This window comes from Macaca thibetana, chromosome 13 (assembly GCF_024542745.1).
Source record: "Macaca thibetana thibetana isolate TM-01 chromosome 13, ASM2454274v1, whole genome shotgun sequence".
Lineage (NCBI taxonomy): Eukaryota > Metazoa > Chordata > Mammalia > Primates > Cercopithecidae > Macaca > Macaca thibetana.
In genome coordinates, this window is record NC_065590.1 from 96,713,793 (window position 1) to 96,731,711 (window position 17,919).

The 17,919-nt window shown below is 55.0% G+C and overlaps 1 protein-coding gene across 4 annotated transcripts in view; it reads right to left on the reverse strand.

Moving 5' to 3' along the window:
- The window catches only part of HPCAL1 (hippocalcin like 1), a 123,571-nt gene that overhangs the window by 51,111 nt on the left and 54,541 nt on the right, over nt 1-17,919 (reverse strand). Inside the window, exon 1 of one of the 4 annotated variants that reach the window (XM_050753964.1) lies at nt 12,633-12,655. The exons of 2 other annotated variants lie outside the window; for them this stretch is intronic. The gene's annotated coding sequence lies outside the window, so the exon portion shown is untranslated. Of the gene's footprint in view, nt 1-6,530; nt 6,692-12,632; nt 12,656-17,919 lie in introns of those variants that run through there. One more of the 4 variants, XM_050753962.1, reaches the window with a different exon arrangement.

Sequence of the window (17,919 nt, forward strand, 5' to 3'; positions counted from 1 at the left end):
CAACTCCCCTCCAGGCTCCCAGCTGCCTGCCAAGGCCTACTCCTCTGCGGCTGGCCCAGGGAATTCTTCCGTGACACGGCCCAGCGCCCGTCTCTTCCTCCTTCTGTCCAGTCAGTATTTTAAGGCACCTATTCTCTGGGTGAATAAGGACAAGTGGTCTGGTCCCACGGAGTCCTCCACTCTGGTGGAGGACATGTCCACAGCCAACATCAGCCAACAACAATCAACAAAAAAGATGACGTCAGGCAGGGCTGCGGCTGAAAGGCAGTGATTAGGGTGCCTCCTCTACGCCATGGGGTGGAACTGCTGCCTCTGCTCTGAGTCCCCCCTGCTGGTGCCAACTCGATCCCAGGCCCTTTCCAAGAAGCCTTCTCAGAACCACATGCTGTATTTGAATTAAATACACCTGTGTCTGTCTCCCTGTATTTCTGGAGGGCAAGGTCTGGCTCCACCGCACCTCTTGCCCTGTCCCCTGCTGGACCGTCAGCTCCCTGAGGGCTGGCTCGGTCTCCTTGCATCCTGAAGAGGAACGGCTGTCGCTGTAATCCTTAAAGACCACAGCAAAAACAAGAATGGTCAACATGAAATCTTGTAACACAGGTGCCAATACTGCTACAAAACCACCAAAAGACCAGAAGGCTACACACCACTGTGTGACAGTGTGAGAAGGCAACCATCAGTGACTTTTTTTTTTTGCCCTGTATTTTGACAATTTTCTGATATGTTCTTACGTAACTCTTATAATTAAAATAAGTGTTTCACACAGCCCGTTGTCCCCAGGGCTCTGGTGTTCTGTCCCACTGACCTCCAGGAGGACTCAGCTGAGACTGGGGATTCGAGACAGGGGACTTAGAACGCCCTCAAGGAAGGAGCCTGCAGCACCTGGAGCACTTCAGGCAGCAGAAGCCACAGCCGCTGCCTGTGGGGAAGCAGGTGGGCCGGGCCAGGCCACCCGAGCTCCAGGGCCAGTCAGCCATGAGACTAGGGGACTGAGGACTTGGCCAGGACGGACTTTCCTAGAGGCCCAAGGGATAAAAACAGATCTCATGGCCAGGCGCGGTGGCCCACACCTGTAATCCCAGCACTTTGGGAGGCCGAGGCGGGCGGATCACGAGATCAGGAGATCGAGAACATCCTGGCTAACACAGTGAAACCCCGTCTCTACTAAAAATGCAAAAAATTAGCTGGGCGTGGCGGCGGGCGCCTGTAGTCCTAGCTACTTGGGAGGCTGAGGCAGGAGAATGGCATGAACCCGGGAGGCGGCGCTTGCAGTGAACCGAGATGGCACTCCAGCCTGGGCGACTGAGCGAGACTCCATCTCAAAAACAAAAAAAAAAAAAACAAAACAACAACAACAAAAAAACAGACCTCATGACCCAAATGCATCATAAAGTCAACCCCGCAGGAGCCCCTGTGATGGCTGGGTTGTCTCGCCCAGAAGTTCCCAAGGGCCCAGAGTTCCAAAGATTTGACCTCGATAAGATCCCTTGGGGCTAAAGTGGACAGGTTCCAGTGTCGGGGCTGAGTCTCCCACTGCATGAAGACGGAATAAACCTCTGGGGGTGGTGCTGGTGGCGTGGGCTGGGCCGCTGTGGGGGACCTGTCTGGTTCCAGAAGGCTGAGGACCAGGTGAGAGGGGGCAGCTGCTTGAGGCTGGACGGTGGAGGCTGAGGGACCCCAGCACCTCAAGAATAGAGAAGCCTTTCATTCCTTCCTTAGAATTCTGAAACTTTAAAAAACAAAACAAAACAAAACGAAACAAAACCTCAGCCCAGGGGACAATGTGTCTGATATCATCTACCCTGAGATCTGCTCAGCACCCAATCTCCAGTTTCTAGGAACATCTCTGTCAGTCGTCACTTTCAATGACTTTAAATTTTAATTTTTCTATTATCGAGTCAGATGATCTGATGACGCCGATGCTTCCGGGCCTCTGTGACCCCCTCATGTCTCACTCATGGAGAAGCAGCATGCCATCATGAACTGGGACTTGCTGGGGGTCTAGGCCCTGCCCCTCCCTCTGCTCCAAGCCTCAGTTTCCCCATCTGCCTCTCATCCCAAGCAGGGGATCTTACCACCTCCCTCGCCTCCGAGTCCCACTGGCCCAAATGCTGGCCCAAAGCCACTCTCCTTCCCAGAGCATCCTCTCCCTCTTCTTGGCCCATGTAGTTACAGAAACCCAACTCATCCCTCCTGCTGCTCCAGGAAAACCCCAGCCCTGGGTCGCAGCTCTCAGGCTGTTGCTCTCACCCGCCCTGCACAGCCGTGTGGCTGAGCCTCAGAACGCTACCCAGGGCTCAGGCCAGCTTGGAGGAGAGCCAGGCAGTGCCTGTGTGTGAGGCTCCCTCTCTCGGGTCCCTTGTAGGGCTGATCCCTCCCTCTGGGGGCGGGAGGGCTGAAGTCATGGAGGCCAGAAGAGGGGCTTTAGAGGCAGGAGGGGGGCCACAGTCCGGGACCCAGAGCCTGGTCACCTTCTCCAGAACTGGCCACAGTTTTTGGGCCAGGGAGTTGGCTCCTTACACACCCACAGGCTCCAGATCCTGTCCTTGGGGCAGGGACCAGCAGCAGCTGTCACTGTCTCCACAGGTGACGCCCTTCTGAGCAGCAGCACAGGTGTGCTCTGGCCGTGGCTGACAGAGAGTGTTGGGACCCATGCCACCCTCCGGGCGGGGAGGAAGAGCTCTCCAGGCTGATCTCAGCTGTTACGGGAAGGCTGCGGCTGGGCCCTGCCTTGGTGACGCCACTTGCCCCACTGTGTCACAGTCATATGCTCGCCTGTCTGCCTCCCCGATCCCACTGGGAGCTCCTGGGGGGGATTATGCCTTACCCATCAATGTGTCCACTGCGTTGGGCACAGTATCCAGGACATAATAGGTGCTTTGTAATTGACAGAAGGCATGGAGTGGGTGTTCCATACACACCTATGACTCAAGCGGGGCCCCCATGAGGCTTCTCCCACCGACATCCCTCCTCCCCTACCTTAGACGCACAGCCCAGGGCACCATCCAGCTTCCTCGCCATGGCTCAGGACCTGGAGATGTGGTTTTTCTGATCTTTAGCCCCAGTTGAGGAATGACCAGAAATAAAGCAACACTAAAACCGGGCCAGATGGTGAAAAGCGCTGGACTGATACATATTCGCTGTGTACCCAACGTGTAAGCAACATGTTTGGCTTTCAAATAAGACAAAGACGACCATTGTGTGTATTCTTTCATCTGCAAAAATAATCAGGGCAAACAAAAGAAAGGATGTGAAACACCCTCTAAGAAGGAGAGAAACATCCGAGGCGCCGGCGGGCCTGGAGGAGGAAGCTGGGCCCACTGGCTTAAGGCTCCTGCACAGAGCCAAGCCCTGACCGAAGCCAGTGAGCAGCAGAAAACCTCCCAGACAAAGCCAGACCTCCTGAAGGACCCACATCCCTCCCTGTCCTCCATGGCAGTGAGATTCCCAGAGCACACCAGGCCCAGGGACCTTTCCGGGCAGGCCCAGGTCCAGCGCCTGGCTGACACTCAGGTGGCCTCCTCTAGGAGGTGAATGGGGAATCTTAGAAGGAGGAGGAGTCTGGAATGGAAGGCAAGGGGAAGGCTACCCTGGGAACAAAGGCAACAGTGTTGACAGGCATCAGGGAGACAGACATGGTGTCTCCAAATCGTCCACTCTTCCCACTGACTGACCCCTCACTGCAACAGGACACAGGGCTCTACAGGACCCCCAGGTCACAGTCAAGGCAGGGCCACACTGGGGGCTTCCTTCCCAGGTGGGGCTATCCAGTCAGAGACCACCCCACCCCATCCCATCCCCTGGGCCTGCACCTGGGGCCTCAATGCCCAGGTGAAACTCTGCTTTCAGAGGACACAGAGAAGCACAAGGTGAACAGGGTGGATGATTTAGGAAAAGCTCTTCTTGGAGGAGAGCCAGAAAAGGATCAAAGACAGGGGGCAGGTGTGGACAGAAGCCTGGCTTGTCCACTCGGTTCTGGGGGCACAGTCACCTCCAAGGAGATGATGTATAGTCCCACTGGCTTTCCCCTCCAACCCCAGCGGCCAGCCAGACCCACTAACGCAAACCGCAAATGACAGAAGGCATGGAGTGGGTGTTCCATACACTCCTATGACTCAAGCGGGGCCCCCATGAGGGCCACACAAACCACATGCCACCCCAAACCCACCCTGCCTGGCCCCAGGGTTCCACCTCTGCCGCCCCAGGCCCTGGTAACACCCACCTGCCCACTGGCCTCCTCTGTTTGCTAGCTCCATGCCAGGTCACTGGACCCTGCAGCCTGGAGGTGCCAGCTCTGCCTCGGATCCCACAGGTGAAGGGGGCTGCCCCGTCACACATCCAATTCTGTGACAACCTTAGATGGGCCCCCTTAGCTTGAAGATGAGGAAACTGAGCCCCACAGGGATGAAGGACAGCCAAAAGCTGGTGGAAAAGTTAGAATTTGAGCCCAAGTCCTCCCAGAACGCTGTTGCTACCTGAGAGCCCCCAAGACCCCCAGAAGCAGGGCGCCACATCTTTGGGATTTTTCAACAGCTGGTACACCTGTATGGGTGGCTCCGAAACAAACCCTTGGCAGGCTCCTGTGCCCTACAAAAGGCCCAGCAGTGGCCCCATCATCTGGAGTCTGCCCTATGTGCCTTGGCATCATGGGCAGCCTTGCCTGAGGGCCAGCTTACAGCCACTGCTCAGTTCCCACGTGTTGGACCCTGCTCTTAGGGTCAGACAAAGCAGCTGGCTCTTGGCCAGCCCCTCCTCTGCTCCTTGGAGCCTCTTCCTACCTGCATCCAACTAAGTGTTCCCCAGACAGCCAGCAGGATCTGCACATGAGGGTTTAGGGCTTGTATGGGTTGGAACAAAACAGGCCAGTGTCAAGCCAGCCTGGAAATCCTAACCCCAAAGTCTTCCCCACTGCCAAGTCCCAAGCATGCACCTGCAGGCAGGCATGGGCGAGCACAGGCTGCTTCTCTGTGCCCCCGCAACATACACAGGTGTCCCACCTGCTCCACGACTGATGGGAATTCGACTGGAAGAAGATAAAAGCAGAGGCGATTTGGGGAATGGGAAGGGAGCCACTACTGAAGGGAAGGAGAAATGCAGGAAGGAGAGTGGAAAGAGGGTGCACAGATTAGCCAGGCATCCCCAGGCATACAAAGGAATGCAGAGACTCCACTTGGGCAGAAGGCCAAGGCCAAATACAGTATCTGTGTGCCTGCCACTCCTGAGGCCTAACCCAGCACATTTCTTGAAGATAAGTGGGCCAGGTAGGCGCCTGCACATTGAGATAAGGGCTAAGTATAGAAGTGGAAAGTTGTTTTTTCCAAAACGTTAAGAAGCACATTTCAAGGAGTAAGGAGGTCTCAAGGACACACTGGGGGCAGCCTAATGAGGCCAGAGCCTTTTCCTTTTTCAAAATTACAAGCTGAACTTCTTAATGCGCAACCAATTCAGGCCTGGTTGAATCTATGCCTCCTTTGAGCTCAATTTCAGCTTTCCCTAGTGGATCCAAAGACAGCATATTCATTATTATTTGATTAATAAGGACAGTTTCCAACAGACAAAGTTAGCTGGCTTCACCACCACCTCCTCCAAGAAGGCCTCAGAGATCCCCTCTCAGTTCTCTGCTACATTTAGGCTGCCCCTGAGCCCTATCAGAGCCCACCTCCCTCTGCCTGGAGCCCTTGCTGCTGTTGAACTTGCCCCTGCCTGGGACAGGTGCTCGCGAATGCTGTCAAACGGGCCTGAGCTATGAGACAGCCAGGAAGTCAGGGCTCCGGCCCCACCAAGTGTCAACATCCAGCCTCCCAGGCCTGCAAGTACTATGGTCTCGGAGGCAGACATTCCTGTAGGGCCTCTATAGATTCTGCAGATGCGCGAGGCCAGGGAAAATCCCGAGAGAATTCCTCAAGGGCTGGAGGAAAATCTAACTAGCCACATGGCTGCGGAAGCCGTCACAACCCCTTACAAGGGATATGTGAGCCCTGAGGTCAACAACCGCTAAGAGGCAAGCTCAGGGCACAGAAATCAGGCCACGGGCATTATGTGACTCACACGGCAGGACTCAATGGCCCTCCGCTCCCCCCACCACACAGCTGGAGGGGAATCCTTGTGATGCTGCAGCCACCCCGGCACAGCGTTTTCAGCCTGAGAGGGCTTGTCGATGTGATGGGCAGGTTCCCCAGCGCGAAGGTGGCCGGCCTGAGGCGACCGTGAGTCCTCAGGCTTCCCCCAGTCACGGGGCGATGCCATCGGCTGCCGCCAGCTTGGGAGATGTGCTTTTGGGAAAATCAAGTCACCACAGCATTCCCCTGCGCTCTCTCCCCACTCTGTTTAGATGTTCGCGAAGAAAACGAAGCCAGTTACGGCAATGACTTCCAACAGATACAATCAAATAATCTATTCCTGGATTCTGCAAGTACTGAAATGTCGGTAATTCAATTCCTGAAATGCCATTTTGGAGCTGCCGGAGCAGGCTGCGGAGAAAGCTCAGTAAACACACACATCAGTTCAAGCCCAAACACACACCCACTGACCTTGAGCCCCGGTGCCCGGCGCTGTGCTGAGAGGCCGGCTCCCCAAGGGCGGTCACCACCAGACAGGGCCTGGGGAATGGGCGGTCCAGGAGGGAGGCAGCGGCGACCGTGAATAAATATTGACAATGCTGCAGGAGGCGTGCTGCTGCGAAAATGTGGACGAACTGCACTGAGCTCGAGGAAAGAGTACTCAGTGTGTCTGGGGGAGTCGGAAGGCTCCCAAAGTGGGTTCGACTTACTGTGTGATTAAAAGCCAGGTCAGGGCTGGGAGCTGGGGAAACACAGAGTTGGGAACCACCCTGCCCTCAAAGAGCTCTGGCCTAGTGAATGCAGACACACGTGTGCTGACACGCACACACACCTGCACACACCTACACACATGCATGCACACACATGCACAAACCTACACACACTGCACATGCACACCTATACATGCATATGTGCACACACATGCACACACCTATATATGTGTATGTGCATATGCACACACAGGCACACACCTACACATGTGTGTATGAACACACATGGAAAGCCTTGGAACTGATGTCACCACGTGCATACACATCTACAATGCACATGTACACACATACACACCTACACACGTATATACACACATGCACACACCTATACACACATCTGCACACACCTACACATGCATATGGGCACACACGCACATACACACATGCAAGACCACAGGAACACGGTCCCAGGGCAGGCAGGGTACGGGTCACATGAGGAATCCTGAACACCCCACACTGCCTGGGGATCCAGGGCCAGGGCGTGGCCCCAGGGACTGCTCAGCAGTAGAGGCTGCTCATCTCCGAAGCTCCGTCACCCTCCACTCCAGCACAGGGCTCACGCTGACATCAGTTCCAAGGCTTTCCATGTGAGTGTGGGTCATGGGACTGTGATATGGGACAAGGGCTTTTCTGGCACTTTCGACAAATTTTTGCTAGGAAGCCTAAAATTTACATCTTCGCTAGGAAGCATAAAATTTACATCTAAACCAACTCGTGGGATGACAGTGATTGTTGCTGCTATTATGATTTTGCTTTACATATTATTATACTTTCTGAAATGTATGAATTGGAGATTAAAATTTTAGTTGAGCCCAGGAGTTTAAGACCAGTCTGGGCAACATGGCAACATCCCATCTCCACAAAAAATTAGCCATGCGTGGTGGCGCACACCTGTAGTCCCAGCTATTCGGGATGGTGAGGTGGGAGGATCACTTGAGCCTGGGAGTTTGAGGTTGCAGTGAGCTATGATCGAGCTTGCACTCTAGCCTGGGTGACAGAGCAAGACTCTATCTCAAAACAACAACAACAACAAAATCCCCCCTTAAAACCACACTACCATCTGCCCATCATCCGTATATTAAATATCTAACTGTAAAAATTCTCAGCCTATTTTGAGAGACGAAGTTACCCTCAAGTCCCAAGCAGATGACAATAAACTGAAAAAGCAATGGGAAATCTCCAGACAGAACAATCTCCCTCCGACTCCCCAACATGTCTCAGGGGTCACATCCAGGTCCTCCACCAGATGCTCCTCCCTGTCTCTGTCGGGCCATCTGGAGGGTGTCAGATCAGCTGGGCGAGCAAGGGCAGGGCCAGCCTCACTGTAGGATCTCAGGCAGCCTCCTCGCAGAGCCAACGTCCTCGTCCTAACACATCGAGGGACCTGGCATCCCCCACCCCAGGAAAATCCTGGGCCTACACAGCCCCCTCAAACAAGGTCACTGTATGAGACATACTCAGAGCTGCCCCCGGCCCCAGCATCCTTGGATCTAGCAGTGAAATAGTTGGTGCCTGCACCGTGCTGTGGTGGGAGGCCCAGAGGTGAGGGTGCAGGAAGCCCACACCACAGAGCTCCTAGTGGAGAAGACAGGAGTGGAAGCGCACAGTGCAGGAAGCCTGAGGCTGGGAGCCAGAGCAGGCACCAGAGAAGGTCTCCAGACCAAGCTTGAGCTGCGGGGCGGGAGTCGGATCACGGCCAGCACTGTGAGCTTGGTATGGGTGAGTCTCCTGATGCCAGACAGACGTGCTCTTGGAACAGCTGTCTGTGAACCTCGTCTGGGAGAACCAGATCTTTATTTAAAGCAAATTAAGCGGCTGGGCATGGTGGCTCATGCCTGTAATCTCAGCACTTTCAGAGGCCAAGGCAAGTGGATCACCTGAGGTCAGGAGTTCGAGACCAGCATGGCCAACACGGTGAAACCCCGTCTCTACTAAAAATACAAAAATTAGCTGGATGTGGTGGCGGGTGCTTGTAGTCCCAGATACTCAGGAGGCTGAGGCACAAGAATTGCTTGAACCCGGGAGGGAGAAGTTGCAGTGAGCTGAGATCACACCACTGCACTCCAGCCTGGGCGACAGAGGGAGAACTGTCTCAAAATAATAATAATAATAATAATAATAATAATAAAAAGAAAAGAAATTATGAGACTTTGCTCCTTAACGGACCCAAACACACACCCACCGACCTTGAGCCCCGGTGCCCGGTGCTGTGCTGAGTGGCCGGCTCCCCAAGGCCGGCCACCACCAGACAGGGCCTGGGGAACAGGCGGTCCAGGAGGGAGGCAGCGGCAACTGCGAATAAATATTGACAACGCTGCGGGAGGCGTGCTGCTGGGAAAATGTGGACGAACTGCACTGAGCTCGAGGAAAGAGTACTCAGCGTGTCTGGGGGAGTGAGTGCCTCCTCACGAGGCGTGCAACCCTGGTCTATATCATGTATAGCCACAGGAGGCCGAGGACATGTGGTGTGGGCTCAGCACCCAGCAGGCGAGGCTCGCTCACAGAAAGGGAGCAAGAGGACCTCCACCCAGAATGCAGCAGGCCTGAGTCCGGTCCAGAGGGCCACCTGCACCCCCTCACACCCTCTTCTCCAAGCCTCATCACTGAAGTGAACACAGGAAGGCCCACACAGGTGGGTGTAGAAAGCCTGAAGGAGGGTGGGCGGGGCCACCAAGCTCCTGTTAGCTGTTGCCATATCTTAGGCTTTGAAGCAGCTAAGGGGGAGGGAGGTGTGTGGTTGGGGGTTGGGCGGGACATCACAGTGCCAGGGCTGAAGGGGAACAACCCAAGGTTAGGTGGGAAGAGAGACAATGGCTCCTGGCTGCAGCCTCCAAGAAAAGCCATCCATGGGAGACCCACCTGTCCCTCCCCAAGCCTTCGACCCTCTCTACCTCCAACTCCCGCACAGACTCCGGGCTGTCTGTTCAAACAGCTGGCACCTCGTCTGTCCACCTCCATGACACATGGTGTATTTATTTCCAAGAACATGCCCCAGAGGACGGGCTCAGGCTCTTGCAAGTACCACCCCACCACCTGGAGGCAGGTGCAAGTGAGGGCACCTACTGGATGACCAAGATCCCAGCTGTCCTGAAACGCCACCCAATACCATCCAAGAGGGGCAAGGTCAGGGTCGGAGGCCTAGACCTCCCTAGAGGCCTCCATTTCTTCTTCCGTACATGAGGAGGCAAAGTTCAGAACTCAGGGCGGGTGGTGTGGACACCCTCTCATGTAGAGATTGGGGGAGGGGTGCATGACTCCCTTCCTCTAAGCACCTGGAACTCTGGGAGATTTTCAGGGGTGGACAGAGGCATCAGGACACGCACACCTGGTGGCACCCGGGTGACATCACAGAGATGCACAAGCCCACATTGCAGAAGGCTCCACAGTGGACAGGACTTGAGGAGGAGGGGCTTGGTCCTGAGAGGGGAGGGACGGCCAGGTGCAGTGACTCACACCTATAATCCCAGCACTCTGGGAGGTCGAGGCAGGAGGATTGTTTGAGCCCAGGAGTTTAAGACCAGCCTGGGCAACATGGTGAAACTCATCTTTACAAAATACACAAAAATTCGTCTGGTGTGGAGGTGCACACCTGTAGCTACTTGGAAGGCTGAGGTGGGAGGATCACCTGAGCCGGGGGATGTCGAGGCTACAGTGAGCCGTGATAGCACCACTGCGCTCCGGCCTGGGTGACAGAGTGAGACACTGTCTCCAAATTAAAAAAAAAAAAAAAAAAAAAAAAGGAGGCGGGCCCTTAGGAAAGGAGGCAGTCAGGGCCTGGGAGGGAAGCTCCATGGAAACCAGCCCAAGGGAAGCAGTGAGGAGTCTCCCCTGGGACTTACCCGATAGGCCTCCTCGTGCCCCACACAGCCTCCAGCCTCTGTCTCCCTGGCCATCGCATTCCACATCACTGGCCTTGGGGCCCCTCCCTTCCCCACCATCGGCAGTCGTTCCCAGGAGGTTGGGGGAAGGAGTAGGGGGGCATCGCCCTCACCTCTCGGTCCTCAGGGCTCTGTTCAGTCCTTACTGCTCAAGAAAACACACCTCAGGTTCCTAGAGGGACCCCCGGCTACCAGGCAGAAGTGGGGGCTGTGGGCCCAGCTCCCAAACTCAACCCCAGGCAGGCACCCCGCTCTGGGTGCTCTCCAGGACCTTTGCTGCCTGTGTGCGGGGAGCCTGTGCACCCAAGGCAGGGCAGGAGGACAAGGTCACTACCCTCTCCAAGGTCACTGCAAGCTCCTCCCAAACTGAGGCCTGGAGGCCCTAATATAACCTACTCCCACGGTCCACCCCTCCTCCAGGTGGCCTGCCCCACCATGCTGGGACCAGTGCCCTTCCCTGTGTGTCCCACCCCACCACCCAGCCACGCACCCTGAATCACCAGGCACAGTAGAGGCCTCCCTGAGCACCAGCTGAGTCGGCTCAGGGCCCTAAACGCTTACCAGAAGCAGGCAACCCCGAGAGTCCCTAAAACAGAAGGGGCAAGACTGCCACTTAACAGACCAGAGAACCAAGGCTCAGAGATGGGAAATGACTCATCCAAGGTCACACAGCCCACACGAGGCCTGGAGATCCGAAACGAGCCTGGCTCCCCAGCCTTGCTGTGCCCAAACTGTGACTGACCTCAGAGCCACCTATGGAGCTTGTTTAAAATGCAGATTCCCGGCCCCATCCTAAAGATTTGGCTTCAGCAGGCCTGGGATGACCCAGGAATCTGCACTTTAGCTTGTGAGCTCCCCAGTGGTTCTGATAGGAGGCGGCTTCGGGTCACACACTTTCCAGAAATACAGCTACACCACATGACTCTCCAGACCTGAAATGCCACGTGTAGAGGGTATACCCAGGACTGTGTCAGAAGCATCCCAAAAGATTCTTTCTGGAAGCTCCTACAAACAGCCAAGAAAGCCCCAAGGTTCTTCAGTTGACCCAAGTCATCAGAGCAGCAGAAATGGGGGTGCTGGACAGTAAACCTCTGCCCAGCACCCGCAGCAGCTACTGCCCACCTGTCACGCTGTGGAGCTCTCCGAGTCAGAAATCTTCTTCTTGCCATGGTGTGGCAGTGGACTCAGAAGGGCTCCAGGGGACTCAGTGTCCCACCACTCTGCCCCCTAATGCACTTACAAAAAATAACAACCCTCCCATCTCAAGCCTACCTGAAAAAAATCAGATACAGTATGGGTTAGAGTGATAATGGGCTTTATTTTTTATTTCTATTTATTTATTTTGTTTGAGACAAGGTCTTGCTCTGTCGGCCAGGCTGGAATGCAGTGGTATGATCATGGTTCACTGCAGTCTCGACCTCCTAGGCTCAAGTGATCCTCCCACCTTGACCTCCCAAGGCGCTGAGATTACAGGCGTGAGCCACTGAGAGAACCATCAAAGGTGCACCTCGCTGTGTGACTCTGGGAAAACCACTTTCCCTCTCTGGGCCAGGGATTCCCCAGTCCTACTGTCCTCTGAGGTCCCTCTCCGCTCAGGAATGGTCCAAACTCATCCTAACACAGGCCACAGCTGTGCAAAAGCCACCATTCAACCCAGTCTCATGACTCAGCACTCCTACCTGACACAGGGGCTTCCGGCTTCCCTCCTCAGCGACTGGGCTGGGGAAGGTGCCAGGAGAGCCCCTCTATGAACAAACTCGCATTTGGGATGCCTCAGGGCTGCCCTCCCTTCTCTCCCAAAGCAGCAGAAATGGAATCCCAACCTGCAGATAAGCAGCCTGGGGCTGATATGTCCCCAGCGAGGCTGCCAAGTGGCAGAATGTGACAACAAACACCGTGGAGGCCTTCCCCTTCGCCCGGCTCACCTTTCCTTTCCCGAAGGAACGAAGCAGACCCGCTCCTTCCCTGTTCTCTCCTCCTCTTGCTCAGCCTGGCCCCCTGCATTCCCGGGGGTCTATCCACAGGACAGAGCTCAGGCTGGCCTCTCTCTGGAGCCAGGACTCAGGCATTCGAGGCTCTGCTTGCTGTCATGTGGCCCTCCCTGAACTGCTGCCCCCACACTCCTGCCCCCGCCCCCCAGGCTGCCACTCCAGGACTGAATGCCAACAGCTCATTCTCGACACCTGGGTTCCGAAGCTCCGTTTGCCTCCATGAGGCTGGCACACAGCAGATGCTCAACAGACTTGCTGGCAGAGCAAACTGAATGCAATGGCAGCAGAGACAAGTGAACCAGCTCCACAGCCCTGCCCATCGCTTACTAGCTATGTGATCTTAGGCACATGACTTAACCTCTCTGAGCCTCAGTTTCCTCATTTTAAAAGAGAGATGAGAATCCCAATTCATAAGATTATTGTAAGAATTAAATTAGCTAATGTCAGTCACGCATAGCGGCTCATGCCTGTAATCCCAGCAATTTGGGAGGCCAAGGCAGGTGGATCACTTGAGGTCAGGAGTTTGAGGCCAACATGGTGAAACACTGTCTCTACTAAAAATACAAAAATTAGGCAGGCGTGGTGGCAGGCACCTGTAATCCCAGCTACTCAGGAGGCTGAAGCAGGAAAATCGCTTGAACCTGGGAGGCAGAGGTTGCAGTGAGCCGAGATCATGCCACTGCACTCCAGCCTGGTTGACAGAGTGAGACCCTATCTGAAAAAAAAAAAAAAAATTAAGACGTTAGCTAATGTACATGAAAGCATCTGGCAAGCTTTCGAGAACTATGGAAATGTTATTTATGTGATTATCAAAAGATAACGGTCGCCTTATGAGAAGCCCTCTGATGTATTAGGGTAATACTGACAACATAAGAAGGGCTTTCACACATATGTACATGGCTGAGGAAATCAGTTTAAAAGAATTAATGAATCATCCACCTCAAGTCCCTAAACCTGACTGGTTTCACAAGAACAATGAGAAGATAAGTCCTCAACTAGACAGCTGGTATCTGTCAGGACCCTCCGCTGGCATTTTTCCCTTCCAATAATTTGAAGGCAATTAGGGCAACTGATTAAAATTCCAGAGACAGAGCAAAACAAAGCATGACTGATCTGTGCACTCTCCTCATTAGACGATGAGGCCAAAGTGGAACCAGCCTGCTCTCTCTCTCTCTCTCTGGGATCCACCCATCCCCCCACCACCCCTCTACAACCATTGCCTGGGCTCTCCCCACGAGCCCAAACACCCACCCGGGAGCCCACGGACTCGTCTGGAAAACCACACTGGCCACTGGCCAGCACTGGGGAGGCCAGACACACTGGGCTTTCCAGGGCAGTCTCACCTGTCTCATCTAGTATGACAGAAAAGGAGTTCCCCCAGCCAACAGGCTCAGGACCCGTGTCCAGCTATGTCATTCCCACGGATCCCAGCCCGCAGAAAATGCAAGGCACACACCAGATACCCAGGAGGAGACCGTGGAGGGAATACTGCGGACAGGCAAACAAAAGCATATTCAGAATGTCCAAAGGCACGCAGTGAGGAGAGAGACAGAAAGCCGGGGAGGACGGAGCAAGCAGGCCAGACAGGAGGGAGAGGAGAGAAAGGAGAGGAGAGAAAAGAGAGGAGAGGAGAGTCCCAGGTTAACTATGCTGGAATGGGTAGAGGGCTCAGGTCTCACCAGGAAAATGGCTGGTTTCCTGTCACAGGGGATTCGTTTTCCAAAGGAATGTGTGATAAGATTCAGTTAAGGCCGGGTGGCACGGGTAGCTCATGCCTGTAATCCCAGCACTTTGGGAGGCCCAGGTGGGCAGATCACCTGAGGTCAGGAGTTTCAGACCAGCCTGGCCAGCATGGTGAAATCCCATCTCTACGAAAAATACAAAAATTTTGCCAAGTGTGGTAGCCAGTGCCTGGAATCCCAGCTACTCGGGAGGCTGAGGAATGAGAATTGCTTGAACCCAGAAGGTGGAGGTTACAGTGAAGAGACATCGCGCCACTGCACTCCGGCCTGGGTGACAGAGCGAGATTCCTTCTCAATTAAAAAAAAAAAAAAAAAAGGATTCAGTTAACGTCCACCCAGCAAGTGGAGGTTCTGTTCTGTTTCTGTTTTCCATTTCTCCATCTTCCGTATTTGAGCTGATTCACTTTGTGAGAGAAGTCTATGAAACGGGACATCAGGGACTCTCCAAGGCCCTTCGGCTCACCCTGCCTGGGAGTCTAGGGAACTTCTCTTTCTCTTGGATGAGGCTCTTGGTGCCTGCTGTCTGGAATTCCCTTCCCTGGTGGCGCACCTCTCCCTTGCCAGCCCCTGGAGGCTGCAGCAGAGTCACCCGACACTGTCTACTCAGGGGGAAGTGAGGACATGGGTCCTTGGCACCACGCTTCCTCCAGCAAAGCTCTTCCCAGGGTCCAGTGCCTGCTGGGCCAGGAGCCTGTGCTGGGGCCCAACACCCCACACAGTGAAGAATGAATGAATAAATGAGTGACGGTGCGGCTCAGCCCACATCAAACCTGGCGGGCGCTGTGGACCTGGCGGGCGCTGTGGACCTGGCGGGCGCTGTGGATCTGGCGGGCGCTGTGGACCTGGCGGTGCTGCGGAAGGAGGCAAGAGGCAGGTTCGGAGTGTGTAAGCTGAGGGGAGAGGCAGCCTGCTCTGAAAAGGGCACTCGTTGTGCCTTCACTTATCACAAATACATCAATAAAACCGCCACCACTGCGGGGGACACGGGGATCTGGGTAAGGCCCTTCCTCACAGTAGAGAGGTGCTGGCCTGGCCTTGCCGCCGCCCTTCAGGGAATGTGGTCTGCCTGCATTTGGAGGTGGGATTGCCAGTCACTGAGTAGACCTGGAAGGCCACCAGAGCTTGGTCGTGACGCAGGGACGACCCTTCCTTCCTCCGGCCCAGGGATCTAAAGAGTTCCAGGCCCTCACTGAGGCCAGAGCCCCAACTTCATCCTCCAGGCCACCTGGGAAGTGGGGTCCCCAAGGGACAGAGGGTGGAAGAAATGTGCCCTCTGGACCAACTCTGCCTCTAATCCTGTGCTCTCACTGAGGCCATGAGGCCGGGATTTTCCTCTGGGAACAAAGACATCTCAACTTCTTCATCTCTGAGTTGGATTCTCCTGCCTGCAGGGGCTAGAAGGGAAAACAGAGGTGAGAGGAACCAGGAGCCACTAGCCCCTGCCAGCCGCAGGATCCAGAGCGCCCCCGGCCACCCACCTCACCCTCGCCAGGCCAGCCTGCAGCAAACATAGGCACACACCAGACACCCACGGGCACCAAGGGAGCGGCCACCAGGAATTTCAGAAAACAGCAGGAAAATGTGGCTGTGAAACGGGAAAGGTCCCCTTGTCCCCCTCGCAGGGCATGTGATGGGGGTATGGCTCGCTTCTTCAGTGTCCCGCTGCTCAAACCTCTAGGGGAGCAGACAGACGGGCAGGCCGTGACGCTCCGACCCCACGGCAGTGTCTAGGGGCAAATGTCCACAGCTGAAGGCCCAGTGGGCGTGTGTTACAGGGTGCTCTTTTAGTTTGCCATCCGTAGGCAGCTTGTGTTAATCAGCTCAATTAGACCCCTGCCTTATCACAAGGACAGAGGGCTTTCTGTATCCCTGGTTCTTGCCTTGGTGCACTAGAAGAGTCGGATCACACGTGGGCTCCGAGAATGAGTGCAAGGTTTTATTGAGCTCCCCCAGCAGATGGGGGAGCCACAAGGGAGATGGTTTTCCCGACTCTTCTCCGACCACCCTGGCCAAACTCCACGTCGTTCTGCTGGTCAGTGACCTGCCAGTGTGCCGGCGTCCGTCGTGTGCTCTTCCCCAGGGCGTGCTCCCCTTGACGTCCTCTCAGCATCCGGCTATGTGTGTCTTCTTCCACCCACGTGTTCCTCTCAATGTCCCGTGGCTTCTGTGTGTGCCTGCTAGGGTCTCGCGGTTTTTATAGGCACAGGATGGGGGTGTGGCGGGCCAGGGTGGTCTTGGGAAATGCAGCATTTGGTGTAAAGGCAGGAGTGCCTGTCCTCACCTAGGGCCATGGGCATGGGCCTGGGGGTGGAGCCCTCGCCGGGGACTCGCCCTTCTCCTCCCAGCACTTCCCTGCCCCACTTCCATCTGGCCAACATAGTGAGACTCCAACTCCATTAACAAAAAAGGAAGAAGCAGTTGAGATTGCAACACTACTGATTTGTGCTTGTTTCCCTCCTCATCCTGTCTATCACAAAATAGGGCCTGACCACCTGCTAATACTGCACATCTATCCTGTTTATTCAAGTGGGGCCAGAATCATCCAGCAGTCAGCCACGATTTTAGCCAGAAGCTGGCGCCAAGCCTTCTCCTTCTTCCAGCAGTTCCTCCAGGCACAGGAGACAGGCGCCTTCCACCGGGGCTGCTAAACAGCAGGGGGCTCCACCAGGGCTGCTATACAGCAGGGGGCTGTGTTGGACGGTGAAAGGGCCAGGGTTTCAGCCTGGAGCTGGTGCCGGCTCAAGGTCACAGCTTGTTTTCCTCAGGGCACCCCTGGGTAAAAGGTGACCTGGGGGTAGGCCAGGCGTGGTCCCCTCCCTCTCCCTTCCCAGCTGCTCCTGCTTTCTGGCACAGCACACTTTTTTTTTTTTTTTTTTTTTTTTTCTGCTGAAAGAAGTCACTGCTGCTTCCTAACAGGAGGAAGTTTTGTTGTTGTCACAGTGTGGGGATGGGATTACGTAGGGAGGAAAAACACGCTTTCTTGATTTTCTTCTGTAAACTGCAGGCGGAGAAAACAAAGCAAGTAAACAACTGTTCTACAAACGCCTTGTGGGGAGGGAGGTCGTGATATTTACAAGAACATCGGCTTTCTGCTGGATTTCCATTTGGAGGGATCTAATAAAGATGCAGGAGGCATTTCTGCTCTTCCTAATATACTCCTCGGAGGAAACGCTGTCGCAGGTGACCATCTAAAGCCAGTCAGAGCAGAATTCTGCCACGGACGAGCCCCACAGGGTCCACTCCCTCCACATCCCCCTGGGGTGGTTCCTGGGCCCCTGCCACAGCTTCCTTGGCCCACATCAGCACCACACAAGGTAAAGACATGGCCTCAGATGAAGAGGAAAGATAATAGTGCAGAAGAACGGGGAAAGCACGCGGGAGAAAGAACAAAACCTGAGAGAGCTGACAACCCGGGCTGGGTCAGGGGTCGAGAACCTGGCCATCTGGCCATCACCTGCTACTGGCTAGCTTGGCTTGGT